The following is a 27,874-nucleotide window of genomic DNA, read 5'->3' on the forward strand; positions in this document are numbered from 1 at the left end:
CTGTGGCTCAAGGAGTAGGGCACCCGTCCCATATGCCAGAGGTGGAGGATTCAAACTCATCCCTGGCCAAAAAAAAAAAAAAAAACCTCCGACCAACCTATCACTGGGAAAGTTAAATCCAGAAGTCTTGCGAGAGTAGGCCTTTTGGCCAAAGGAAATTAATAGATATGGGCTAAATTTAATGAGGGCAAACTGGTATACATTGAAATTTGAAAATAGGGCAGAGCCTGTGGTTCAAGGAGTAGAGCGCCGGCCCCATATACCAGAGGTGGCGTGTTCAAACCCGGCCCCGGCCAAAAACTGCAAAAAAAAAAAAGAAAAGAAACGTGTATAGGGTTGGGTACAGTGGCTCACACCTATAATCCTAGCATTCTGGGAGGCTGAAGCAAGTGGATTACTTGAGCTCAGCAGTTCCAGACTAGCCTGAGGAAGAGTAAGACCTTGTCTCTACTAAAAATATAAAAACTGGCCAGGCATGGTGGCTCACACCTGTAATCCTAGCAGTCTGGGAGGCTGAGGCAGGTGGATACCCTGTTTCCCCAAAAATAAAACAGTGTCTTATATTAGTTTTTGCTCCCAAAGCTGCACTAGGTCTTATTTTCAGGGGATGTCTTATTTTTCCATGAAGAAGAATTTATTTATGAAGAATACATTTATTTTTAAGTGAAAATAAAGGAAATTTATTACCTGTATACGATACGGTAGTAACTTGAGTATCTTCCAGCCTAAACAATGTTGTGGATCTTCTTAAAGACAGCTCACTTCACTGAAGGAAATTATCCAGCCAGTGTTGTTGTGATGCTTTGAAGTCTTTGGGGGCTATCTCAAACTGTGGTTCCATTGCAAGGGCAAATTCTTGAATCTGAGCCCTATTCACAACCAAAGCCTTTGCTCTCCTGTCAACAACCCATTCACAGATCAGGTCTTCCAGCTCAGAAAATGATGGTTGTCGACCTGATCCACACTTGCGCTTTTTAGCATTTTCCTTGTCTACTTGTTCAATGAGGTTATCAAACTCTGCTTGCCATTTTCAGACCATTCGAATACTCAACATCTTCTCTTTACAGAAAGCAGTAAGATTTTGGCCCCAAGAGTCTTCCACGATTCCTTTCTTGTACTCCACGGAGTAGCTTTTTCTTTTTGCGCTCATTTCTAGGGGTAAAAAAAAAAAGGAACTGGGGTATCAGGGTGGGGGGAGGGGGATCACTTCAAATGTCCACGTTCTGTAAAATCCTATAGTTCTGTAGGAGCGGAAATAGCATCTCCCGCTTGATTCAAACTGGCCAATGAGAAGGGTACCTGTGGGGTGGAACTTTTTTTTTTTTTTTGTAGAGACAGAGTTTCACTTTATTGCCCTCAGTAGAGTGCCATGGCATCACACAGCTCACAGCAACCTCCAACTCCTGGGCTTAGGCGATTCTCCTGCCTCAGCCTCCCTAGTAGCTGGGACTACAGGCGCCCGCTACAACGTCCGTCTATTTTTTTGTTGCAGTTTGGCCGGCGCTGGGTTTGAACCCGCCACCCTCGGTATATGGGGCTGGCGCCCTGCTCACTGAGCCACAGGCGCCGCCCGGGGTGGAACTTTTTTTTTTTTTTTTTTTGTGGTTTTTTTTTTTTTTTTGGCTGGGGCTGGGTTTGAACCCGCCACCTCCGGCACATGGGACCGGCGCCCTACTCCCTGAGCCACAGGCGCCGCCCAGGGGGTGGAACTTTTTGACTGTCAATAAAAAGGGAAAGACCAAGGCAGTTGGGGAGCGCGGCCATTTGGAATTCTTCTATGCTGTAAGCTCCCAGCTGGTGAATAAAGCCCTTCCTCTTAGTGGTGTTTGGGTGCTCTTTCTCTATGTTGGGCCTTGTCTTCCTGCAACACATTCAGACATGGTTATGGAGTGATCTAGTTTTATCTGCCTTCCCCATCATCACAGGGTGGCCTTATCATGCAGAGTCTCACTTTATCACCCTTGGTAGAGTACTGTGGCATCACAGCTCACAGCAATCTCCAACTCCTGGGCTTAGATGATTCTCTTGTCTCAGCCTCCCGAGTAGCTGGGACTACTGGTGCCTGCCACAATGCCCAGCTATTTTTTTGTTGTAGTTTGGCCGGGGCTGGGTTCAAGCCCGCCACCCTCAGTATATGGGGCTGGCACCTTACCCACTGAGCCACAGGCATTGCCCTGTTCTATAAATTCTTTTCTGTTCAACAGAATACCACATCTGAGTTGTGAGTACTATTCCAGCTACTAGCTACACTAGGTCCAGGTGTGAATGTCCAGACAGCTCCAAATATCAGGGATTGCTTTCCTCTTTATCATGTTATCACCTGTGGAGAGTGGGCTATGAAGCAGCAGGGCCCCAATAGCCTGGGGAACATTCAGGGAATGAACCCCCAACTTCTTCCCCTCCTTTCCCAAAACAACCATATTCCCTTCTTCACGCTCCTGCCAAAAAGTCATATAGCTCTTTCTTTGTCTAGATAATTTTTTTTTTTTTTTGTAGAGACAGAGTCTTACTTTATGGCCCTCGGTAGAGTGCCGTGGCATCACCCAGCTCACAGCAACCTCCAACTCCTGGGCTTAAGCGATTCTCTTGCCTCAGCCTCCCGAGTAGCTGGGACTACAGGCGCCCACCACAACGCCCGGCTATTTTTTGTTGTTGTTGTTGTTGTTGTTGCAGTTCAGCCGAGGCCGGGCTTGAACCCGCCACCCTCGGTATATGGGGCCGGCGCCTTACCAACTGAGCCACAGGCGCCGCCCGATAATTTTTAAGAACTATGCAGAGATCCTTGTGATCTTTCCCTTCTTCCTTCTTGTCATATGTTAACAAAGTTGAGTAGAAATCATTAACAAGATGATTTGTCTTTATTAAAGTCATTTACATTTTCCAATTGTACTGTAAGACCAAAAATATGTCTTTTATTTATGTTATATCCCCATATTGTCTATGCTACTTCCCCCTGGACAGCCTTGTACAGATACTATAAAATTAAGCTGATTTTGTGCTTTGGGGCTAGCTGCAGCCATCAGCTCAATCAGACCACCCGATCCAATCTTTCGTCTCTGTGTATTCTCTTGTGCTGTATTTTTCTCAGTACCCACCAATTCCACTCTGGTTCGTTCCCCTTTCCCACCCTGGCTTACGACAGTCACCAGCATAAAGGTTCTTGCTAATGTCCCAGACAGGAATTTCAGGATGTGCACACAACCAAGCTATGGTGGCAAGTTTTTTTTTTTTTTTTTTTTTTTTGTAGAGACAGAGTCTCACTTTATGGCCCTCGGTAGAGTGCCGTGGCCTCACACAGCTCATAGCAACCTCCAACTCCTGGGCTTAAGCGATTCTCTTGCCTCAGCCTCCCAAGTAGCTGGGACTACAGGCGCCCGCCACAACGCCCGGCTATTTTTTGGTTGCAGTTTGGCTGGGACCGGGTTTGAACCCGCCACCCTCGGCATATGGGGCCGGTGCCTTACCGACTGAGCCACAGGTGCCGCCCGGTGGCAAGTTTTTTATTTGTTTGTTTTTGTAGTTTTTGGCCGGGACTGGGTTTGAACCCACCACCTCGGGTATATGGGGCCAGTGCCCTATTCCTTTGAGCTACAGGCGCCACCCGGTGGCAAGTTTATTGAGTGAAAGCAGACAAGCTTAGGAAACGCTTGTGCAGAACCGAAGTTCAACTCTCAAGAAAAGAGTGGGCATGGGCGGCGCCTATGGCTCAAGGAGTAGGGCGCGGGTCCCATATGCCGGAGGTGGTGGGTTCAAACCCAGCCCTGGCCAAAAAAAACAAAAAAAAAAATAAAAGAAAAGAGTGGGCAGGCTTGAAAGGAACAACTGGACAGAACCTGAATGTTGCTGTTTGTATTTGTTGACGTCAAATAAAGCAGGGCAGTGAATGTTCATTCTATTCTTACTCATATATAATGGGGGGAAGGTCACTTTGCACCTGTGTGATGCTGGGAAATTAATGGCTCTTCTCTTCTCCTCCAGACTATTCAAGGGCTGTTTGAGCCAGCTAAAACTTTTCTGTTTCCTCATCCCTTGTTCATACCTTAGTACCTAACAATGTAATAATAAGAATGTGAGCCAGGAGCAGTGGCTCAAGCCTGTAGTCCCAGCTTCCAGGGATGTTGAGACAAGAGAACTGAGTCTAGAAGTTCAAGACTGGCCTGGACAATATAGGGAGACCCTATCTGGAATGGCTTAGAGTTTCCTGGTCCTTGATTTCCAGAGACAAAGAATGAAGTCTGATACCAACTCAGTGACAGATCAAACACAGATGCGCATAGGTGAGTCACACAAGCAGTCTCACTTAGTTACCCTGGGTAAAGTGCGGTGATGTCATACTTCACAGTAATCTCAGTTTCTTGGGCTCAGGCAATCCTCTTGCCTCAGCCTCCCCAGTAGCTGAGATTACAGGTGCCTGCCACAATACTCGGCTAGTTTTTCCTTTTTTTTTTTTTCGAGACAGAGCCTCAAGCTGTCACCTTGGGTACAGTGCTGTGGCATCACAGCTCACAGCAACCTCTGATTCCTGGGCTCAAGCGAATCTCTTGCCTCCGCCTCCCAAGTAGCTGGGACTACAGGCGCCTGCCACAATGCCCAGCTATTTTTTGGTTGCAGCTGTCGTTGTCGTTTGGTGGGCCTGGGCTGGATTCAAACCCGCCAGCTCAGGTGTATGTGGCTGGTGCCTTAGCTGCTTGACCCACAGGTGCTGAGCCTTCATTTTTTTTTTTTTTCAAAGACAGAGTCTCACTTTATCGCCCTCAGTAGAGTGCTGTGGTGTCACAGCTCACAGCAACCTCAAACTTTTGGGCTTAGATGATTCTCTTGCCTCAGCCTCCTGAGTAGCTAGAACTACAGGAGCCTGCCACAATGCCCAGCTAAGTTTTTCTATTTTTAGTATAGATGGGGGTCTTGCTCTTGCTCAGGCTAGGTTTGTACCCTTTTTTTTTGCAGTTTTTGGCTGGGGCTGGATTTGAACCCACCACCTCCAGTATATGGAGCCGGTGCCCTACTCCTTTGAGCCACAGGCACCACCCTAGTTTCATACTCTTGAGCTCAGGTGATCCACCCCTCCAGCCTCCCAGAGTGCTAGGATTACAGGCATGAGCCACTGCAACCAGCCCACACAAGTAGTCTTTATTACAAAGGCAGAAAAATGAAGTGGAAGTACATCCCAAAGGAGACCTAGGTCTCCATCTCCACAAGTGGAGAAGGCATTGGGGTCTTAACTCACCCCTAATTTATCTTTACATTCCCTTTGGCTCTGGGAACCAAGGACCAGGGAACTCCACACCATTCCTGATAGGGTCTCACTATATTGTCCAGGCCAGTCTTGAACTTCCAGATTCAGTTCTCTCATCTCAACATCCCTGGAAGCTGGGACCACAGGCTTGAGCCACTGTTCCTAGCTCACATTCTTATTGTTACATTGTTAGAGTAGGTACTAAGTTAGATATGAGCCAGGGATGAGGAATAAATAAAGAATATGGAAGAATATTTTTTATTTTTCTTAGAAAGAGCTTGGGATTTCTTGGAAATCAGGGTCCTCCCTATTTCTAACCTTACAGGGTCCAGAAGTTTCCATGGTAATTGTATGTTTTGTTTTGAGACAGAATCTCACTATGTCACCTTTGGTAGAGTGATGTGGCATCACAGCTCACAGCAACCTCAAACCCTTGGGCTTAAGTGATTCTCTTGCCTCAGCCTCCCAAGTAGCTGGGACTACAGGCACCTGCCACGACTCCCAGCTGGCCCCTTTTTTTGTTGTTGTTGCAGTTGTTTAGCTGATGTTTAGCTGGCCCAGGCCAGGTTCGAACCCACCTCCCTTGGTATATGTGGCTGGCCCTGTAACCACTGTGCTTTGGGCGCTGAGCCTGCCATGGTAATTGTAAACTGTCTTGGCACTAGTGGGTGTAATTTTTTTTTTTTTTTGTAGTTTTGGCCAGGGCCGCGGTGGGTATAATTTTTACCGTGCAATGAGACTAAGTGGGAAAAAAAGGGTTATGATTTCCTGGTTCTGTGCATGCTGCAGCCTGGAAAATTCTCTAACCTCAAGTTTCCTGCTGTTGTGGGCTACGTACTAGATGTTCATGGATGCTCATTGGCCTCCTTGAGTTTGCTCCCCTTCTGTGGTGAAGGTATTAAACTGTTGGCCTGCACCTGCGATTTGTCCCTAAGAACCCCATCTCGTAAAAAAAAAAAAAGACGGGGTGGCCAGGTGCAGTGACTTACCCTTATAATCTAAGTGTTCTGGGAGGCCGAGGCAAGTGAATATCTTGAGCCCAGGAGTTTGAGATTGCAGTGAGCTATGATGCCACTGCACTCTATCCCAAGCAAAAGAGACTTTGTCTCAAAAAGAAAAAATGTATGGTATTGAGGAAGGAAAAATAAATCTTATACTTCTTAGTGATCCTGAGAAAGCCATAGGCAGCTGCAGAAGAACTCCTCCTCTAAAGATAAGAACAAACTTTACACTGAGCTAAAATAAACTTGAAAAACAAAAGCAAAATAAAAGACTCCATAACTAATAACAATACCCTGGTTTCTAACAGCCGTAGCCATAACTATGTAGCTGGCATTGAACTAAAGGGGAAAAAAAGGTATAAACGAGTTTGGAAGGGTTGGCGCCTGTGGCTCAGTGGGTAGGGTGCTGGCCCCATATATCGAGGGTGGCGGGTTCAAACCAGGCCCTGTCCAAACTGCAACAAAAAAAATAGCCAGGCGTTGTGGCCGGTGCCTATAGTCCCAGCTACTTGGGAGGCTGAGGCAAGAGAATCACTTAAGCCCAAGAGTTTGAGGTTGCTGTGAGCTGTGACACCACAGCACTCTACCAAGGGCAAAATAATGAGTCTCTGTCTCAAAAATAAAAGGATATCCAGACAGTGTTCCTGCTTGAATACAGGAATCTGAGGTTGCTGTGAGCAAGTCTGACCCCATAACACAACACTCTAGCCTGGGCAACAGAGCAAGACTCTGTATCAAAATATGTGTGTGTGTGTGTGTGTGTATACTTAATTTGTTAAAGGACAAATTATCAGGTGGTGCTTGTAGCTCAAAGGAGTAGGGCCCCAGCCCCATATGGCAGAGGTGGCAGGTTCAAACCCAGCCCCAGCCAAAAACTGCAAAGAAAAAAAAAAAGGCAAATTATCTGTTTGTTTGTCTCTTTTACCTGACAGTAAGCTGCTGCTTGAGGTCAAGGACCATATTTATTTCAGTTTCAATTTGTATTTCAAGAACCCAGCACCAAAAAAAAAAAAAAAAAAAAATAGAACCCGGGCGGCGCCTGTGGCTCAAGGAGTAGGGCGCCGGTCCCATATGCCAGAGGTGGCAGGTTCAAACCCAGCTCTGGCCAAAAACCACACACACACACACACACAAAAAGCGTTGTGGCAGGCGCCTGTAGTCCCAGCTACTCAGGAGGCTGAGGCAAGAGAATCGCTTAAGCCCAAGAGTTGGAGGTTGCTGTGAGCTGTGTGATGCCATGGCACTCTACCGAGGGCCATAAAGTGAGACTGTCTCTACAAAAAAAAAAAAAAAAAAGATAAAAAAAGAACCCAGCACTGTGGCCAGGTTAGAGTCACAATCCAGGTGTTTCCTCTCTCTCTCTCTCTCTCTCTTTCTCTCTCTTTCTTTCTCCCCTCCTTTTTCCCCACTGATTCATTGTCATTGCTATTACAGATCATATAAAATTAAATTAAAATTCATTAAATTATTTATTTATTTTGCAGTTGTCATTGTTTAGCTGGCCCAGGCTAGGTTAGAACCCGCCAGCCTTGGTGTATGTGGCTGGCACTGTAACCACTGTGCTATAGACACTGAGCCCATAAATTAGTTAATGTGCATAAGTTAATGAATAACAAAAACAATTTTCAAATTTAATTATTAAATAAATTTAAATAAAATTAATTAACATAGGGCGGCCCCTGTGGCTCAGTCCGTAAGGCGCCGGCCCCATATACCGAGGGTGACGGGTTCAAACCCGGCCCCGGCCAAACTGCAACCAAAAAATAGCCGGGCATTGTGGCGGGCGTCTGTAGTCTCAGCTACTCGGGAGGCTGAGGCAAGAGAATCGCTTAAGCCCAGGAGTTGGAGGTTGCTGTGAGCTGTGTGATGCCATGGCACTCTACCGAGGGCCATAAAGTGAGACTCTGTCTCTACAAAAAAAAAAAAATAATAAAAAAATTAAAAAAAATTAACATAATAAAACCCACAAAAGGCTCAGCCCCTGTGGCTCAAGCGGCTAAGGCGCCAGCCACATACACCTGAGCTGGTGGGTTCCAATCCATCCCAGGGCCCGCCAAACAACAGTGATGGCTGCAACCAAAAAACATCCAGGCGTTTTGGTGGGCGCCTGTAGTCCCAGCTACTTGGGAGGCAGAGGCAGGAGACTCACTTAAGCCCAGGATTTGGAGGTTGTGTGAGCTGTGATGCCATGGCACTCTACCCAGGGCGACAGCTTGAGGCTCTGTCTCTAAATAAATAAATAAATAAAACCCACAAAAGTACTAGAATTTAAGAAATCATTTCTATTGACGTATAATTACATACAGTGAAACACTGAGTATACAGTTTGATAAATATATATAGCCATGTAATCATGACCGTAATTGAGACACAGAACATTTCTTTTTTGCAGTTTCTGGCCGGGGCTGGGTTTGAACCCACCACCTCCAGTATATGGGGCCAGTGCCCTACTCCTTTGAGCCACAGGCACCTCCCAAGACACAGAATATTTCTTTCACCCCCAAAAGGTTCCATTTGCCCTTCTCAATCAATTTTGACCCCACCCTCACCCTTGGCCACTGGCAACCCTTTAATAATCACATTGTCATCTATTAATGAATTTTAAATATATTTAGCTATATAAGTTTAATTTATCAACAGAATTTTTTTTTGCAGTTTTTGGCCGGGGCGTTTGAACCCACCACTTCCGGCATATGGGGCCGGTGCCCTACTCCGTTGAGCCACAGGCGCCACCCAGAATATTTTATTATTAAACCAAAACAGCAAAGAATTGCCTACCAAAAAGTGTATAGTTTCAATATATTCTTGCTCTAACCCATGTTTTTCTGACTCTCTACTATTAGAGAATAAATTTGCCACATAGTAAAAGAAAGAAAAGTGGAGAGTTATTTGCAATGATCATAGCAGTGTTTGTTTGTTTGTTTGACAGAGTCTCACTCTATCGCCTTGGGTATAGTCCCATGGCGTCCTACCTCACAGCAACCTCAAATTCCTGGGCTTAAGCAATCCTCTTGCCTCAGCCTCCTGAGTAGATGGGACTACCAGCTAATTTTTCTTTTTTTTCTTTCTTTCTTTTTTTTTTTTTGAGACAGAGCCTCAAGCTGTTGGCCTGGGTAGAGTGCTGTGGCATCACAGCTCACAGCAACCTCAAACTCTTGGGTTCAAGCGAGTCTCCTGTCTCTGCCTCCCAAGTAGCTGGGACCACAGGCACCCGCCACAACGCCTGGCTATTTTTTGGTTGCAGCCGTCATTGTTGTTTGGCGGGCCCGGGCTGGATTCGAACCCGCAGCTCAGGTGTACATGGCTGGCGCCTTAGCCGCTTGAGCCACAGGCGCGGAGCCTCTTTTCTTTTCCTTTTTTTTTTGTAGAGACAGAGTCTCACTTTATGGCCCTCGGTAAAGTGCCATGGCATCACACAGCTCACAGCAACCTCCAACTCCTGGCTTAAGCGATTCTCTTGCCTCAGCCTCCCGAGTAGCTGGGACTACAGGCGCCACAACGCCCAGCTATTTTTTGGTTGCAGTTCAGCCGGGGCGGGTTTGAACCCGCCACCCTCGGTCGGTGCCCTATCGACTGAGCCACAGGCGCCGCCCTTCTTTTCTTTTTTTTTTTTAAGAGACGGGGTCTGGGCGGCACCTGTGGCTCAGTGAGTAGAGTGCTGGCCCCATATACCGAGAGTGGCGGGTTCAAACCCAGACCCAGCCAAACTGCAACAAAAAAATAGCCGGACGTTGTGGTGGGCGCCTGTAGTCCCAGCTACTCGGGAGGCTGAGGCAAGAGAATTGCCTAAGCCCAAGAGCTGGAGGTTGCTGTTAGCTGTGATGCCACAGCACTCTACTGAGGGTGACAAAGTGAGACTCTGTCTCTATAATAAAAAAAAAAAAGAGAGAGAGAGAAAGAGAGAGACGGGGTCTTGCTGTTGCTCAGGCTGTTGCTCACCCTCCTCGGCCTCCTAGAGTGCTAGGATTACAGGCTTGAGCCAAGGAACCCAGCCTTCAGTTGCTGTTTATTGAGCAATTATCATGTAATCGGGCAACATATTAGGGCTTTCCATGAATCTGTTTTCTCATTGGATCCTCAAAACAACTTTGAAAGGTAGCTACTTTTTACATGTAACTTCATTTTACGTGTAACTTGGAAATAACCCTGACTTCACCTGCGGTTAACACAAATGTAGCACACATGTAGCAATATTCTGAATATGCAAGCTCTTGACAACCCATCGCATCCTTAAGTAACACTAAAGGCAAACTTTCAACCAGAAAGTTTGGAAAGTTCCAATTCTCAGAAATAATTTTACTCCCACTGTTACTCTGCTGCTCAAGAATTGCTGACCTTGTCAATGTATGTGCTGCTCTAGTCTAGACTTGTGAACTTTGTACCTGTGGCCTACTGTTGGAGTCAACCCTGACTGGGCTGATCTGGAGCCCTCTCTCTCCAGTGTGTCTCAGCTCACAAAGATCCTCAAATGCTCCTGGGGATGGGGCAGCGCCTGTGGCTCAGTCGGTAAGGCGCCGGCCCCATATACCGAGGGTGGCGGGTTCAAACCCGGCCCCAGCCAAACTGCAACCAAAAAATAGCCGGGCGTTGTGGCGGGCGCTTGTAGTCCCAGCTACTCGGGAGGCTGAGGCAAGAGAATCGCTTAAGCCCAGGAGTTGGAGGTTGCTGTGAGCTGTGTGAGGCCACGGCACTCTACCGAGGGCGATAAGGTGAGACTCTGTCTCTACAAAGAAAAAAAAAATGCTCCTGGGGTTCCGAGTCTGTCGCTCAGAAACAAATGTCCTCTAGGGGGCAGTGTGAACCAACTCCCTGGGTCAACCTACCAAGATATTACAGCTCAGTGCCAGTTAAAATTCTACATAAACACTAACCCTGAGCCTCAGAGAAGTTAAAATAATAATAATAATAATAACAACCTTGGTTAAGATCACCAGCTAGTCAGCAGCGGGGCTAGGATTCACTCCTGCCTGACTTGGACTCCAGAGCAATGACTTCTTTTCTTTGTGTGGACTCAAACACATTTATTAGACTGAGGGAAGGGACACAGTCAATAAAGAGTAATTAAAACTAGGCAGTGGCTCACAGCCTGTGATCTTAGCCCTTCGGGAGGTCAAAATGGGTGGATTGTTTGGGCTGAGGAGTTCAAAACCAGCCTGAGCCAAGAGCGAGACTGTCTCTAAAAATGGCTGGAGCTCAGCGCTTGTAGCTCAGCTGCTAAGGCGCCAGCCACATATACCAGAGCTGGCGGGTTCAAATCCAGCCTGGGCCTGCCAAACAACTATGACAACTACAACCAAAAAATAGCCGGGTGTTGTGGCGGGTGCCTGTAGTCCCAGCTGCTTGGGAGGCTGAGGCAAGAGAATTGCTTAAGCCCAAGAGTTTGAAGTTGCTGAGCTATGACACCATGGCACTCTACCCAGGGCGAAAGGTTGAGACTCTGTCTAAAAAAATAAAAATAAATAGGGCGGCGCATGTGGCTCAGTGAGTAGGGCGCCAGCCCCATATGCCGAGGGTGGCGGGTTCAAACCCGGCCCCGGCAAACTGCAACCAAAAAATAGCCGGGTGTTGTGGCGGGCGCCTGTAGTCCCAGCTGCTCGGGAGGCTGAGGCAAGAGAATCGCGTAAGCCCAAGAGTTAAGAGGTTGCTGTGAGCCGTGTGACGCCACGGCACTCTACCTGAGGGCGGTACAGTGAGACTCGGTCTCTACAAAAAATAAATAAATAGGGCGGCGCCTGTGGCTCAGTCGGTAAGGCGCCGGCCCCATATACCGAGGGTGGCGGGTTCAAACCCGGCCCCGGCCAAACTGCAACCAAAAAATAGCCGGGCGTTGTGGCGGGCGCCTGTAGTCCCAGCTACTCGGGAGGCTGAGGCAAGAGAATCGCTTAAGCCCAGGAGTTGGAGGTTGCTGTGAGCTGTGTGAGGCCATGGCACTCTACCCAGGGCCATAAAGTGAGACTCTGTCTCTACAAAAAAAAAAATAAATAAAAAATAAATAAATAAATAAATAAAAATGGCTAGGCACTATGGTGGGTACCTGTAGTCCCAACAACTCAGAAGCTGAGGCAAGAGGATCACTTGAGCCCAAGAGTTTGAGGTTGCTGTGAGCAATGATGACACCATGGCACTCTACCAAGGGTGGCAAAGTGAGAATACCTCCCCCCCAAAAAAAATTGACACAGAACACCCACTCTGTGCCAGGCATGCGTCTATGAAGCAAATAAGAAGGATGCCACTTGGAAGAACCAGTGTTCTTTGGGGAGTGCCAGGTCTAAGTTATTACAGCAGCAAAGTGATTGGGAACATAGGGGATTTTGTGGATCACAGACCATGAGTCCTATGCATTATAACTCATTCAATTATCTATGCATTCAGCAAATATTCATGTTTACGAAGGCCTACCACTGTGCTAGGCACTGAAAAAATACACTTGATCTTAGGCAAAAGGCTGAGAAGCGATAGGCACTGAAAAATAGATTGGAGAGCAAACACACATGAACACTGTCTACAAGTTTACAGTCTAGTCTAGCACAGGATTAAAAAATAAATGAATAATTAAATTTATAATTATAGATTTTGGTAAGTGCTATGAAGGAAAAAAAGAACAAGATGCAAGGGTGGCGCCTGTGGCACAGTGAGTAGGGCGCCGGCCCTATATACCGAGGGTGGCAGATTCGAACCTGGCCCCGGCCAAACTGCAACAACAACAACAAAAATAGTCGTGAGTTGTGGCAGGCACAAATAATCTCAGGAGAATCACCTAAGCCCAGGAGCTGGAGGTTGCTGTGAGCTGTGAAGTTACGGAACTCTACCAAGGGCGACAAAGTGAGAGTCTGTCTCTAAAAAAAAAAAGAGGCTGGGCGTGGTGGCTCACGCCTATAGTCCCAGCGCTGTGGGAGGCCAAGGGGGGTGAATTGCCTGAGCTCAGAGGTTGGAGACCAGTATGAGCAGCAGTGAGCCAGAGTAAGACCCCGTCTCTACTAACATCAAAAACAGCCAGACGTTGTGGTGGGCGTCTGTAATCCCAGCTACTGGGGAGGCAATGGGACAGAGCATCGCCAGAGGAAGAACATTTAAAAAAAGAAGAAAGGAAATGGACAAAAAAAAAAAAAAAAGAGTACTTCAAACGAAGAAGAATGAACAAGCAAACTGAAATTAAAAATTAAAAAAGAACAAGATGTTATAGAAGAGAGATAATAAAGGGACGTGCTTTAAAGGAAGAACCCTGAGGATTGAGAAGGAACTGGACAAGTGAAGAATGTTCCTAGTAAAGGGAACCTTTTTTTTTTTTTTTTTTGTAGAGACAGAGTCTCACTGTACCACCCTCGGGTAGAGTGCCGTGGCGTCACACGGCTCACAGCAACCTCTAACTCTCGGGCCTACGCGATTCTCTTGCCTCAGCCTCCCGAGCAGCTGGGACTACAGGCGCCCGCCACAACGCCCGGCTAGAACCTTTTTTTTTAAAATTTATTTTATTTTTTTAATTTCAGCTTGCTTGTTCATTCTTCGTTTGAAGTACTTTTTTTGTTGTTGTTGTTGTTCATTTTCTTTTCTTTTTTTTTTTTTTTTGTAGAGACAGAGTCTCACTATACCGCCCTCGGGTACAGTGCCGTGGCGTCACACGGCTCACAGCAACCATCATTTTCTTTCTTCTTTTTTTAGATGTTCTTCCTCTGGCGATGCTCTGTCCCCTTGCCTCCCCAGTAGCTGGGATTACAGATGCCCACCACAACATCCGGCTGCTTTTGATGTTGGTAGAGACAGGGTCTTACTCTGGCTCATGGCTGTTCATACAGGTCTCGAACCTCTGAGCTCAGGCAATCCACCCTCCTCGGCCTCCCACAGCACTGGGACTACAGTTATGAGCCACCACGCCCGGCCGTAAAGGGAACCTTGTAGCGAGTCCTTGAAGTGACAAAAAGTTTAGGGTTTGAGGGGCTGAAGAAAGGCCAATGTAACAATGGGCCACTCTGCCACATCTAAATGATATTATCTCTTAATTCCATTTTGTGCAAATTGAAGTGAGTTCCAGGAAGAGGTGACAAATTAAACAAACACAATAGCAGGAGAATTATGTATATGGAGGGGTAACAATATGTTTGGAGAATAATCAGGGATCTCTGGTGCTCTTAGGAATAGCAAATGATAAGGAAAGATGGCTGGATTTAAAAGTCATGGTGAAAATTTTCATCTTTTTTTTTTTTTTTTTTTTTAAGACAGAGCCTCAAGCTGTCGCCCTGGGTAGAGTGCCATGACATCACAACTCACAGCAATCTCAAACTCTTGGGCTTAAGCAAGTCTCTTGCCTCAGCCTCCCAAGTAGCTGGGACTACAGGTGCCCGCCACAACACCCAGCTATTTTTTGGTCAGAGCCGTCATTGTTTTTTTTGTGTTTTTTTTTTTTTTTGGTTTTTGGCTGGGGCTAGGTTGGGACCTGCCACCTCCGGCTTTTGGGACCGGCGCCCTACTCCTTGAGCCACAGGCACTGCCCTAGAGCCGTCATTGTTGTTTGGCAGACCTGGGCTGGATTTGAACCCGCCAGCTCACTTGTATGTGGCTGGCGCCTTAGCTGCTTGAGCCACATGCGCCGAGCTGAAGATTTTCATCTTATTTGAATCAAGAAGGGATTGAATGATTTTAAAGTATGGTGTTAAATTTAGGAAGATGAATCTCAAAGAGTAAGAGAATGATCTAAAAGCAGGGAAGTCTGTCTCTTGCAATAGTCCAATCAAAGTGGGGCTTGTCTAAGAGTGGTGGTACTGGGAAGGAATTACCCCCATCCTTAAAATACAACAAATATAAAATCTCCCTAAGGCAGAACAAAGCAGCATTCTCCAGGAGAAACCTTTGGAAGTAGGGGAAAGGCTGAAAGAACATTTGTGAGATTTTTGAATTTCCATCTCCTCTTGGGGTTCTCTTTGGGCCCCTTGACCCTTTATCAAAATGCAGCAACAAAGCCTTCATACGTGGAAGCCCCTGGGAGAGAACCAAAATGCTCCTGAGATCCGAGTGAAGTGACAGTAGCAAGTCCAAAGGAGGTAGCCTGGTGGTGTTAGGAGTGGGAGACAATAATTCCAAATGAGATTCTAGAGCCTATACACTCCTCCCTCATCTGGCATTCACTTTGACCCTTCAAGTTCTTCTAATACCTTTAGAGGACATTATGTCATGTTTTCTATATGTTCTCATTCCCCAGACATGGATAAGTAGAAGTGGGTAATAGTAAAGATGGAAGAGAATTTCCTGAGCACAAATTATAGGATGTGGAATCTAACATGACTAGATTGAGGAAAGAGAAAGATAATAGAAAATAACTATGAGAGAAGTGTGGGTGTTGGAACAATGGTGATTTAAGATTGTCTCACTCAAGCTGGGCGTCTGTAGCTCAAGTGGCTAAGGCACTGGCCACACACACCAGAGCTGGTGATTTCGAATCCAGCCTGGGCCTACCAAACAGTAATGACAACTACAACCAAAAAAATAGCTGGGTGTTGTGGCAGGCACCTGTAGTCCCAGCTACTTAGGAGGCTGAGGCAAGAGAATGGCTTAAGCCCAGGATTTGGAGGTTGCTGTGAGCTGCAATGCCACAGCACTCTATCCAGAGTGACAGCTTGAGGCTCTGTCTCAAAAAAAAAAAAAAAAAGGCTGGTCATGGTGGGTCACACTTGTAATCCTAACACTCTGGGAGGCCAAGCTGGCCAAGCTGGGTGGATTGCCCGAGCTCAGGAGTTCAAGACCAGCCAGAGCAAGAGCGAGATTCCCATCTCTATTTTTTTTTTTTTTTGTAGAGACAGTCTCACTTTATGGCCCTTGGTAGAGTGCCATGGCATCATACAGCTCACAGCAACCTCCAACTCCTGAGCTTAAGCAATTCTCTTGCCTCAGCCTCCCAAGTAGCTGGGACTATAGGCGCCTGCCACAACGCCCGGCTATTTTTTGGTTGCAGTTCAGCCGGGGCAGGTTTGAACCCGCCACCCTCGGTATATGGGGCCGGCGCCTTACCGACTAAGCCACAGGCGCCACCCGATTCCCATCTCTATTAATAGAAAACTAGGCTCGGCGCCTGTGGCTCAAGTGGTTAAGGCGCCAGTAACATACACCTGAGCTGGCGGGTTCCAATCCAGCCCGAGCCGCCAAACAACAATGACAGCTGCAACCAAAAAATAGCTGGGCGTTGTGGTGGGCGCCTGTATTCCCAGCTACTTGGGAGGCTGAGGCAAGAGAATCGCTTGAGCCCAGGAGTTGGAGGTTTCTGTGAGCCATGATGCCACAACACTCTACCCAAGGCGACAGCTTGAGGTTCTGTCTCAAAAAAAAAAAAAAAAATAGAAAACTAGACTCGGCACCCATAGCACAGTGGTTACAGCGCCGGCCACATATGCAGTGACTGGTGGGTTACAACCTAGACCGGGCTAGCTAAGCAACAATGACAACTGCAACAGAAAAATAGCCGCGCATTGTGGCGGGGGCCTATAGTTCCAGTTACTTGGAAGGCTGAGGTCCCAGCTATTCAGAAGCTGAGGCAAGATGATTACTTGAGCCCATGACACTGAGGTTGCTGTAAACTATGATGATGCCATGGCACTCTACCCAGGGTGACAGATGAGACTGTCTCAAACAACAACAGAATAAGATTGTCTCACTCCCTTTATGCCAATTCCACCCCCCAAGCAACTTTCTGGTAATTTTGTTTCCCAAGCCAATTTTTCTATAGGAATGCTATTATATATTTCTAAGGGCAAATTAGTAAATTGGGTTTTTTGTCTTTTTTTTTTTTTAAGACAGAGTCTCATTCTGTTGCCCTTGGGTAGAGTGCTCTGGCATCATAGTTCACAGCAACCTCAAACTTGTGGAGTAGAGCAATCCTCTTGCCTCAGCCTCCTGAGTACTAGGACTACAGGTTGCACCATGATGTCTGACTAGGTTTTCTATTTTTAGTAAAGACAGGGTTTCACTTTTGCTCAGGCTTGTCTTGAACTCCTGAGCTCAACCAATCCACCCGCCTAGGCCTCCCAGAGTACTAGGATTACAGATGTGAGCCACTGGGCCTCACCTAGTAAACTGGATTCTTTTGTCTTAATCACCACCTAGGTAAAATGATAGAATCAAATTCTTTTTTTTTTTTTTTTTTTTTTTGTGGTTTTTGGCCAGGGCTGGGTTTGAACCCACCATCTGGCATATGGGACCAGTGCCCTACTCCTTGAGCCACAGGCGCCGCCCTAAGAATCAAATTCTTGAACTTGCAGATCAGAAATTCTAGCCTAAGGCGAAAGCAGGGGAATTGCTAGCAGCCAAGCCTTCAAGACCAGCTGAAGAAGAGAAAGACTCCACATCTACAAAAAAATAGAAAGATTACCCTGTCATGATAGTGCATGCCTGTCGCCCCCACTACTCAGAAAACTGAGGCTGGAGGGTTGCTTGAGCCCAGGAGAATGTAAGCTTGAAGTGAGCTATGACACCACTGCACTCTAGGCAAGGCAATAGAGTAAGACCCTACCTCAAAAAAAAAAAAAAAGAAGAAAGAAAGAAAGAAAGAAAGAAAGAAAGAAAGAAAGAAAGAAAGAAAGAAAGAAAGAAAGAAAGAAAGAAAGAAAGAAAGAAAGAAAGAAAGAAAGAAAGAAAGAAAGAAAAAAGAAATGAGAGGCTCGGCATCCTTAGCTCAGTGAGTAGGGCACTAGCTACATACACCTACACCGAGGCTGGTGGGTTCGCACCGGCCTGGACTGCTAAACAACAATGACAACTGCAACAAAAAATAGCTGGACATGGGTGTTGCCTGTGGCTCAGTGGGTAGGGTGCCTGCCCCATATACCGAGGATGGCGGGTTTGAACCCGGCCCCGGGCAAACTGCAACAAAAAACAGCCAGGCGTTGTGGCAGGTGCCTGTAGTCCCAGCTACTCGGGAGGCTGAGGCAGGAGAATCACCTAAGTCCAGGAGTTGGATGTTGCTGTGAGCTGTGATGCCACAGCACTCTATCGAGGGTGACAAAGTGAGACTCTGTTTCTTAAAAAAATAATAATATAGCTGGGCGTTGTGGCGGGCGCCTGTAGTCCCAGCTGCTCGGGAGGCTGAGGCAAGAGAATCGCGTAAGCCCAAGAGTTAGAGGTTGCTGTGAGCCGTGTGACGCCACGGCACTCTACCCGAGGGCAGTACAGTGAGACTCTGTTTCTACAAAAAAAAAAAAATAATAAAATAATAATAATAATAATAATAGCTGGGCGTTGTGGCAGGCGCCTGTAGTCCCAGCTACTTGGAAGGCTGAGGCAAGAGAATCACTTAAGCCCAAGAGTTTGAGGTTGCTGTGAGCTGTGATACCATAGCACTCTACGAAGGGCAACATAATGAGACTCTGTCTCAAAAAAAAAAAAAGAAAGAAAAGAAAAGAAATTAGAAATTATAGCCTAATCAACTCCTTTAATGATCCACAATATGGTTCTATCCTCTGATCATTTGTTCATTTACAGAGAACAAAGCTGTGAAAATAGAGGGTTTCCACAGTCAGCAAGATGTGGAAAATCTACAATAAAGGTGGGTTGGGCATGGTGGCTCACACCTGTAATCCTAACACCCTGGGAGGCTGAGGTGGGTGGATTGCCTGAGCTCAGGATTTCAAGACCAGCCTGAGCCACAGTAAGAACCCCATCTCTAAAAAAAAGGCGGGGGGCAGTGCCTGTGGCTCAGTTGGTAGGGCACTGACCCCATATACCAAGGGTTGCTGGGTTCAAAACTGGCCCTGGCCAAACTGCAAGAAAAAAATAGCCGGGCATTGTGGTGGGCGCCTGTAGTCCCAACTACTTGGGAGGCTGAGGCAAGAGAATCACCTAACCCCAGGAGTTGGAGGTCGCTATGAGCTGTAATGCCATAGCACTCTACTGAGGGCCATGAAGTAAGACTCTGTCTCTAAAAAAAAAAAGAACAGAAAGAAAAAGAAGACGAGCATTGTGGTGGGCGCCTATAGTCCCAGCTACCTGGGAGGCTGAGGCAAGAGAATCGCTTAGGATTAAGAGTTTGAGGTTGCTGTGAGCTGTGACGCCACATCCAACTCTATTCTGGGCACTTTGGATGCATCTCATTAGAACATGCAACATTCCTATTCCTATGAGATATCAAATATGCTCTTCTGATGCCCATTTAAGATGAGGAACCTGAGGCTCAAAGAAATTAAATGATCTAAATGCATACAAACCAATAAGCAGTTGGAGCTGGTGTTCAAACTGGAAACTTGAATCCAGAACCTTTTGGTTTGTACCTGTATTGAGAAAAAATTACCATGACCATAGTAGCAGTCCCCAATTTAAAAAATCTGAATAGGTGAACTGTTAACATTTAACTACCCCGATCCTCTTGTAGTTCATCCCTAAATCATCACTTGTAAATATCTTAGTGATGATATATCGAAAAATACCCAGGTTCAGTCAAGGGGAACTGGGAGCATCCACAGAACTGGAATGTGATTAAAGCAAGTTGTAATTAAATTACCTGTACTAGAAAGAAAGAATACAAAACTCAGTACTTATTTTATTCATATGCTGTATTATCATCCCCTAGGACACTGCAAGAAACATAGTATATTGTCAATGAGTATTTATTGAAATGTATGAATGCCACTCCACTGTTCTGCAAGCTTCCTGCATTTATCCAGCATGTATTCTTTCCTCTCTCATTCTGAATTAACTCTAACAAAGTTTCTACTTCTCAAAAGACCAACATTGCCTCCCTCTTCACCTCAGCTAATGACTTGATCTCATACTTAGTGGGGGGAAAAAAAGCACTTAAACATTGTCTCCCAAATTTCCACTACCAAATTTCCATACCTCTGTCAACCCAATCTCTCTAGATTTCTGCTGTTGCAATAAAAATGTGTCTTAAATTTCTATCCTGAACCAATGAGGGGAAAATGCAAATTTCCCACCACATATCAAAAACCCAGTGCTAACCTGAACCCACCACCTCCAGTATATGGGGTAATAGTTACAAAATAGATTAATCAGGTACCAAGGAACCTCCTGGGCCCTGGAAAAGTGCCCAGAGCTCACTTTCTTAAAGCCTGGAATTGGCTAGCACAGATGGGCCCTAACTGCTTTTTTTTTTTTTTTTGTAGAGACAGAGTCTCACTTTATGGCCCTCGGTAGGTAGAGTGCCGTGGCCTCACACAGCTCACAGCAACCTCCAACTCCTGGGCTTAAGTGATTCTCTTGCCTCAGCCTTCCAAGTAGCTGGGACTACAGATGCCCGCCACAAGGCCCGGCTATTTTTTGGTTGCAGTTCAGCCGGGGCCAGGTTTGAACCCGCCACCCTCGGTATATGGGGCCGGTGCCTTACCGACTGAGCCGCAGGTGCCGCCCGGGCCCTAACTGCTTTAGAACTGCTTTGATTGTCCTGTAATGCCCTTTAGTTCATTGTAATGCTAAAATTCCCACCTGGTTGAAAATCACAGTATCGTTAACATGGGTTGCATGACAGCATATGTATGTCGTGGGTACTGTGCCTGGGTGATGTGTTCCACTGTGAACAAGTAAAGATACAATGTAAAAACTTTGGGGACCAGAGGGGTGGCTCACAGCCTGTAAATCCTAGCACTCTGGGAGGCTGAGGCAGGTGGATTGCCTGAGCTCACAGTTTTAAGACCAGCCTGAGCCAGAGCAAGAACTTGTCTCTAAAAATAGTCAGGCATTGTGGTGGGGGTCTGTAGTCAAGGCTACTTGACAAGAGAATCACTTGAGCCCAAGAGTTTGAGGTTGCTGTGAGCTATGACGTTACAGCCCTCTACCAAGGGTGACAAAATGAGACTATGTCTAAAAAAAGTAAAAACTTTGTATGACTCTGGGTGGCGCCTGTGGCTCAAAGGAGTAGCGCCAGCCCCATATACTGGAGGTGGCGGGTTCAAACCCAGCCCTGGCCAAAAACTGCAAAAAAAAAAAAAGAAAAAAAACCTTTGTATGACTCATTAGGAAGAAAGTTAAGGCAACTCCACATCTGCCCGGATGCTGATTTTGCAGGTAAGATGCTCCTATGGAAGAATTTCCTGTGCTTCCCGGGAGCAAGGGCCTTAGTAACCTCTGATAAACTCACCTAACTCATCTTGCTGGTCTTGCCTGAGTCATTCTTTGGTTTCTCAGCTCACTCTCAGCTTGAGGGTTGGTGTTTTTATACTGTCCAGGGATTTTATTTTCATGAAACAACCAATCCCCTTTTTGTATTCTGGATGGAATCTCCTTTTGCCTTTTCAAGGAGTTTTCTCCTTGTAGTCTCCCACTCCATTTTCTGCATTCTATTTTCCCCCATTTTATCTCTTCTTTTTCTTTAAACAGAGTCTCACTCTGCCTGTGCTAGAGTGCCCTGGCTTCAGCTTCACCGACAGTAATCTCAAACTCCTGGGTTCAAGTGATCCTCCTGCCTCAGCCTGCCTAGTAGCTGGGACTAGGATGCCCGCCATACACAGTTTTTATTTTGTTTGTTTGCTTTTTTTTTTTTTTTTTTTGTAGAGACAGAGTCTCACTGTACCGCCCTCGGGTAGAGTGCCGTGGCATCACACGGCTCACAGCAACCTGGAACTCCTGGGCTTCCGCGATTCTCTTGCCTCAGCCTCCCTAGTAGCTGGGACTACAGGCTCCCGCCACAACGCCCGGCTATTTTTTTGTTGTTGTTGCAGTTTGACCGGGGCTGGGTTTGAACCCGCCACCCTCGGCATGTGGGGCCGGCGCCCTACTCGCTGAGCCACAGGCGCCGCCCTGTTTGTTTGCTTTTTTGAGAAAGAGCCTTAAGTTGTTGCCCTGGGTAGAGTGCCATGGCATCACAGTTCCCAGCAACCTCCAACTCCTGGACTTAAGCGATCCTCCTGCCTCAGCCCTCGGAGTAGCTGGGACCACAGGCGCCCGCCACAATGTCCAGCTATTTTTTGTTGCAGTTTGGCGTGGCCAGGTTTGAACACGCCACTCTCAGTATATGGGGCCGATGCCCTTCTCACTGAGCCACAGAATTATTTTCTTTCTTTTTTTTTTCTTTATTTTCTTTCTTTCTTTTTTTTTTTTTTTTGAGACAGAGCCTCAAGCTGTTGCCTTGGGTAGAGTACTGTGACATCACAGCTCACAGCAACCTCCAACTCCTGGGCTCAAGTGATTCTCCTGCCTCCGTTTCCCAAGTGGCCGGGACTACAGGCACCTGCCACAATGCCTGGCTAATTTGTTTTTGGTCGGAGCCGTCATTGTTGTTTGGCGGGCCTGGGCTAGATTCAAACCCGTCAGCTCAGGTGTATGTGGCTGGTGCCTTAGCCATAGGTGCTGAGCCACTTTTTTTTTTTTTTTTTTGTAGAGACAGAGTCTCACTTTATGGTCCTCAGTAGAGTGCCATGGCCTCACACAGCTCACAGCAACCTCCAACTCCTGGGCTTAAGCGATTCTCTTGCCTCAGCCTCCCGAGTAGCTGGGACTACAGGCGCCCGCCACAACGCCCGGCTATTTTTTGGTTGCAGTTTGGCCAGGGCCGAGTTTGAACCCGTCACCCTCGGTATATGGGGCCGGCGCCTTACCGACTGAGCCACAGGTGCCGCCCTTAATTTTTTTTTTTTATGACATTGTCTCATTCAGTCTCCCTGGGGTAGAGTGCATGGTGTCATATCTCACTTCAACCTCAAACTCTTGGGCTCAAGTGATTCTCTTGCCTCAGCCTCTTGAGGAGTTGGAACTACAGGCGCCCACTACAATGCCTGGCTATTTCTAGAGACAGGATCTCATTCTTGTCCAGGTTGGTCTTGAACTCCTGACTCAGGCAATCTGCCCACCTTGGCCTCCCAGACTGCTAGAATTACAGGCGTGAGCCACACAGCCTTGCCTTAAAGGCTGAGTTTTTTTTTTTTTTTTTTTTTGAGACAGAGCCTTCAGCTGTTGCCCTGGGTAGAATGCTGTGGCATCACAGCTCACAGCAACCTCCAACTCCTAGGGTCAAGCAATTCTCCTGCCTCGGCCTCCCAAGTAGCTGGGACTATAGGTGCCTGCCACAACCCCTGGCTATTTTTTTGTTGCAGTTTGGTCGGGGCTGGGTTTGAACCCTCCACCCTCAGTATATGGGGCCAATGCCCTACTCACTGAGCCACAGGCGCCACCCTGTTTGCAATTTTTTTATCATGCTTTATGGCAAAAACTTGGGAACGTTTTTCTATAAAAGGGAGCAAAAATGTAGGAGGGAAGCTAGAGGAGGATGTGGTGAAGTTAAGGGAGACTTTCTTCTTTTTTGCCTGATAATAGGGATGTAACTATTGATGGCCCCACATTTTTAGCCCTGCCCTCTCTGAAGCTCCACAGTCATACACCCAAGTAGCTTTTTTAATGTTATGTAGATATATGCAATTTAAATTCATTTGTTTGCTGGTTATACAAGATTTCAGTGTGTGAATATGCCATCATTTGTTTATCCATCTCCTACTGTTGAACATTTAGGTTGTTTCCAAAATTTTTAAATTACAAATAGTACTGCAATGCATACAAGCAACATAATAATTAAGAGGTCAGATGCTGGAATCAGACTACCTGGGATTGAATTCCTGGTCCCATCGCTTACTATTTGTGTCACTTCAGGCAAGTTAGTTAACTTCCCTGTGTCCTAGTTTCGTTTCTTTTCTTTTTTGTTTAGAGACAGAGTCTCACTTTGTCGCTCTCGGTAGGGTGCTGTGACATCCCAGCTCACAGCAACCTCCAGCTCTTGGGCTTAGGCGATTCTCTTGCCTCAGCCTCCAATGTAGCTGGGACTACAGGTGCCCACCACAATGCCCGGCTATTTTTTGTTGTTGTTGCAATTTGGCCGGGAGTGGGTTCGAACCCTCAACCCTTTGGAGCCAGTGCCCTACTCACTGAGCCACAGGCACCACCCAGTGCCCTAGTTTCTTAAATTGCAAAATTAGGTAAATAATAGTAACTTTTCACGATATTATTAGTAGGAGTAAAGAACTTAGAAAAATTTTTGCCTGATAGCTATTAAATCTCAATGAATATTGACTGTTATTATTATTGTTAGGAACTCCTGAGTCATGGACATGTTCACTTAAATTATATACATATATATATACATATATGTTTTTTTAGAGACAGAAACCTCACTTTGTCACCCTCGGTAGAGTGCCATGGCGTTACAGCTCACAGTAACCTCCAGCTCTTGGGCTTAGGTGATTCTCTTGCCTCAGCCTCCCGAGTGTAGCTGGGACTACAGGTGCCCGCCACAATGCCCAGCTATTTTTTGGTTGCAGTTTGGCTATGGCTGGGTTTAAACCAGCCACCCTTGGTATATGGGGCCTGCGCCCTACTCACTGAGCCACAGGTGCCGCCCCACACTTAAATTATATTAAATACTACAAATTCATCTCCTAAGTGATGTACCAATTTATATTTCCATCAGAGTACGTAAGTTCTATTTTCTCAAATCCTAATAAATGCTACTAATTTCAAATATCTGCCAATCTAATGTATATGAAATTATACCTCATTGTTTTACCTCTCCTTTGATAGTTATAGTAAAGTCAATTTTTTTTTTTTTGAGATATTCTCAAGCTGTCGCCCTGGTAGAGTGCCGTGGAGTGACAGCTTACAGCAACCTCCAACTTTTGGGCTTAAGCAATTCTCTTGCCTCAGCCTCTCAAGTACCTGGGACTACAGGCGGCTGCCATAACGCCCAGCTATTTTTTGGTTGCAGTTGGCATTGTTGTTCTAGCTGCCCCAGGCTGGGTTGGAACCCACCAGCTGGCCCCCTACCCACTGATCTATGGGCCCCACCATGAAGTGAAATCTTTTTCCCTTGGTTTATTGGCTATTCAGTTTTATTATTATTATTTCTTTTTCTGAGACAGAGCCTTAACCTGTTGCCCTGGGTAGAGTGCTGTGGCATCACAGCTGACAGCAACCTCCAACTCCTGGGCTGAAGTGATTCTCCTGCCTCCACCTCCAAAGTAGCTGGGACTACAGATGCCCGCCACAATGCCCAGCTATTTTTTGGTTGCAGCTGTCATTGTTGTTTGATGGCCTGGGCTGGATTCGAACCTGCCAGCTCAGGTGTATGTGGCTGGTGCCTTAGCCGCTTGAGCCACAGGTGCCAAGCCCCATTCAGTTTTATTTTTTGGTGAATTATCCATTTATATCCATTATCTATTATACTTTTCTATTGTGTTGTTTGCCTTTTTCCTTTCGATTTTGATTTTTTTTTTTTTTTTGTAGAGACAGAATCTCACTTTATGGCCCTCAGTAGAGTGCCATGGCATCACACAGCTCACAGCAACCTCCAACTCCTGGGCTTAAGCGATTCTCTTGCCTCAGCCTCCTGAGTAGCTGGGACTACAGGCGCCCGCCACAATGCCCAGCTATTTTTTGGTTGCAGTTCAGCTGGGGCCGGGTTTGAACCTGCCGCCCTCGGTGTATGGGGCCGGCGCCTTACCGACTGAGCCACAGGCGCCGCCCTGATTTTTTTTTTTTTTGAAGAGAGTTTCATTATGTCGCCCTTGGCAGAGTGCTGTGACTTCACAGCTCACAGCAACCTCAAACTTAAACAATTCTCTTGCCTCAGCCTCCAGAGTAGCTGGGACTACTGGTTATACAGTAGTATATTGTGGCTCTTGCCACAATGCCCGGCTATTTTTTGTTGCAGTTGTCATTGTTGTTTAGCTGGCCTGGGCCGGGTTCAAACCAGCCAACCTCAGTGTATGTGACCGGTGCCCTAACCACTGTGCTATAGGCGCCGAGCCTATTTTAGGTACTGTTTTGGATGCCAGTCTAAATATGGTTGTATGTATAGTGACTATTGCCTTTGACTTGGCCTTGTGTGCCATCTTTTTAAACTTGTTAATACAGAAGTAACAAGGCCAGGAGAAGTGGTGCATGCTCGTAATCCTAGCAGTCTGGGAGGCCTGATCTGGTGGAATGGTTGAGCTCGGGAGTTTCAAACCAGCCTAAGCAGGAGCAAAACCCCATCTCTAAAAGAAGCTGGGTGCAGTTGTGGCGGGTGCCTGTAGTCCCAGCTTCTAGGGAAGCTGAGATAAGAGAATCCCTTGTGGCCAAGAGTTTGAAGTTGCTATGAGCTATTGGGCCACTGCACTTTATTGAGGGCGAGACAAGTGAAACTACCTCAAAAACTGATAAACAGACTAGGCGCCTGTGGCTCAAGCGGCTAAGGCACCAGCCACATACACCTGAACTAGCAGGTTCGAATCCAGCCCAGCCCGCCAAACAACAGTGACACCTGCGACCAAAAAATAGCGGGCGCCTGTAGTCCCAGCTACTTGGGAGGTGGAGGCAGGAGAATGGCTTAAGTTTAGGAGTTGGAGGTTGCTGTGAGCTGTAATGCCACTGCACTCTACCCAGGGCGACAGCTTGAGGCTCTGTCTCAAAACAGAACAAAGCAAAACAAACAAAAAACCCCCAGAAGTAACACAATTTAAAGCAGTCAAATCTAACAATATTTTCCTTTATGATCTGTGCTTTCTGGGTCTTATTTAAGAAATTTTTTTTCCTTTTTTTTGTAGAGACCGAGTCTCACTGTACCGCCCTCGGTAGAGTGCCGTAGCGTCACACAGCTCACAGCAACCTCTAACTCTTGCGCGCAGCAACCTCTAACTCTTGCGCTTACACGATTCTCTTGCCTCAGCCTCCGGAGCAGCTGGGACTACAGGCGCCCGCCACAACGCCCGGCTATTTTTTTGTTGTTGTTGTTGCTGCTGTTTGGCCAGGTCTGGGTTTGAACCCGCCACCCTGGGCATATGGGGCCGGCGCCCTACTCACTGAGCCACAGGCGCCGCCCTAAGAAATTTTATTTTGAGAGGGACTTTACCTAACAATTGCAATCAGTGTAACCTGGCTTATTGTACCCTCAATGAATCCCCAGCAATAAAAAAAAAAAAAAAAAGAAATTTTATTTTGATCTCATACAGCTATTTTACATTTTCTGGAAAAATGTTTTGGCGTACGGTTTGATGTAGGAATCTAATTTCATGGTCTGCACGGGGGTTCACTCCTGTAATCCTAGCACTCTGGGAGGCCAAGGCTGGTGCATCGCTTGAGCTCACGAGACGGAGACCAGCCTGAAGAAATGCAAGACCCTGTCTCTAACAAAATAGCCAAGTCTTTATTATTATTATTATTTTTCTTAGAGACAGAGTCTCCCTGTACCGCCCTCGGTTGAGTGCTATGACGTCACAGCTCACAGCAACCTCTAACTCTTGGGTTTACGCGATTCTCTTATTTTAGTCTACCGAGCAGCTGGGACTACAGGCGCCCGCCACAACGCCCGGCTATTTTTTTGTTGCAGTTTGGCTGGGGCTGGGTTTGAACCCGCCACCCTCGGCATATGGGGCCAGCGCCCTGCTCCCTGAGCCACAGGCGCTGCCAGAAAATAGCCGGATCTTGTGGCGGGTGTCTGTAGTCCCAGCTAGGTAAGCTGATCACTTGAGCCCAAGAGTCTGAGGTTGCTGTGAGCTACAATGCCATAGCGCTCTATTCAGGGCGACAAAGTGAGACTCTGTCTCAAAAGAAAGAAATCTAATTTTATTTTTCTGCCTTGATAAAAATGTCTGAGTGGACGGCGCCTGTAGCTCAGTGGGTAAGGCGCCGGCCACATTCGCCAGGGTTGGGTTTGAACCCAGCCTGGGCTTGCTAAAACAAAACA

This window comes from Nycticebus coucang, chromosome 22, assembly GCF_027406575.1.
Source record: "Nycticebus coucang isolate mNycCou1 chromosome 22, mNycCou1.pri, whole genome shotgun sequence".
Taxonomy (NCBI): Eukaryota; Metazoa; Chordata; class Mammalia; order Primates; family Lorisidae; genus Nycticebus; species Nycticebus coucang.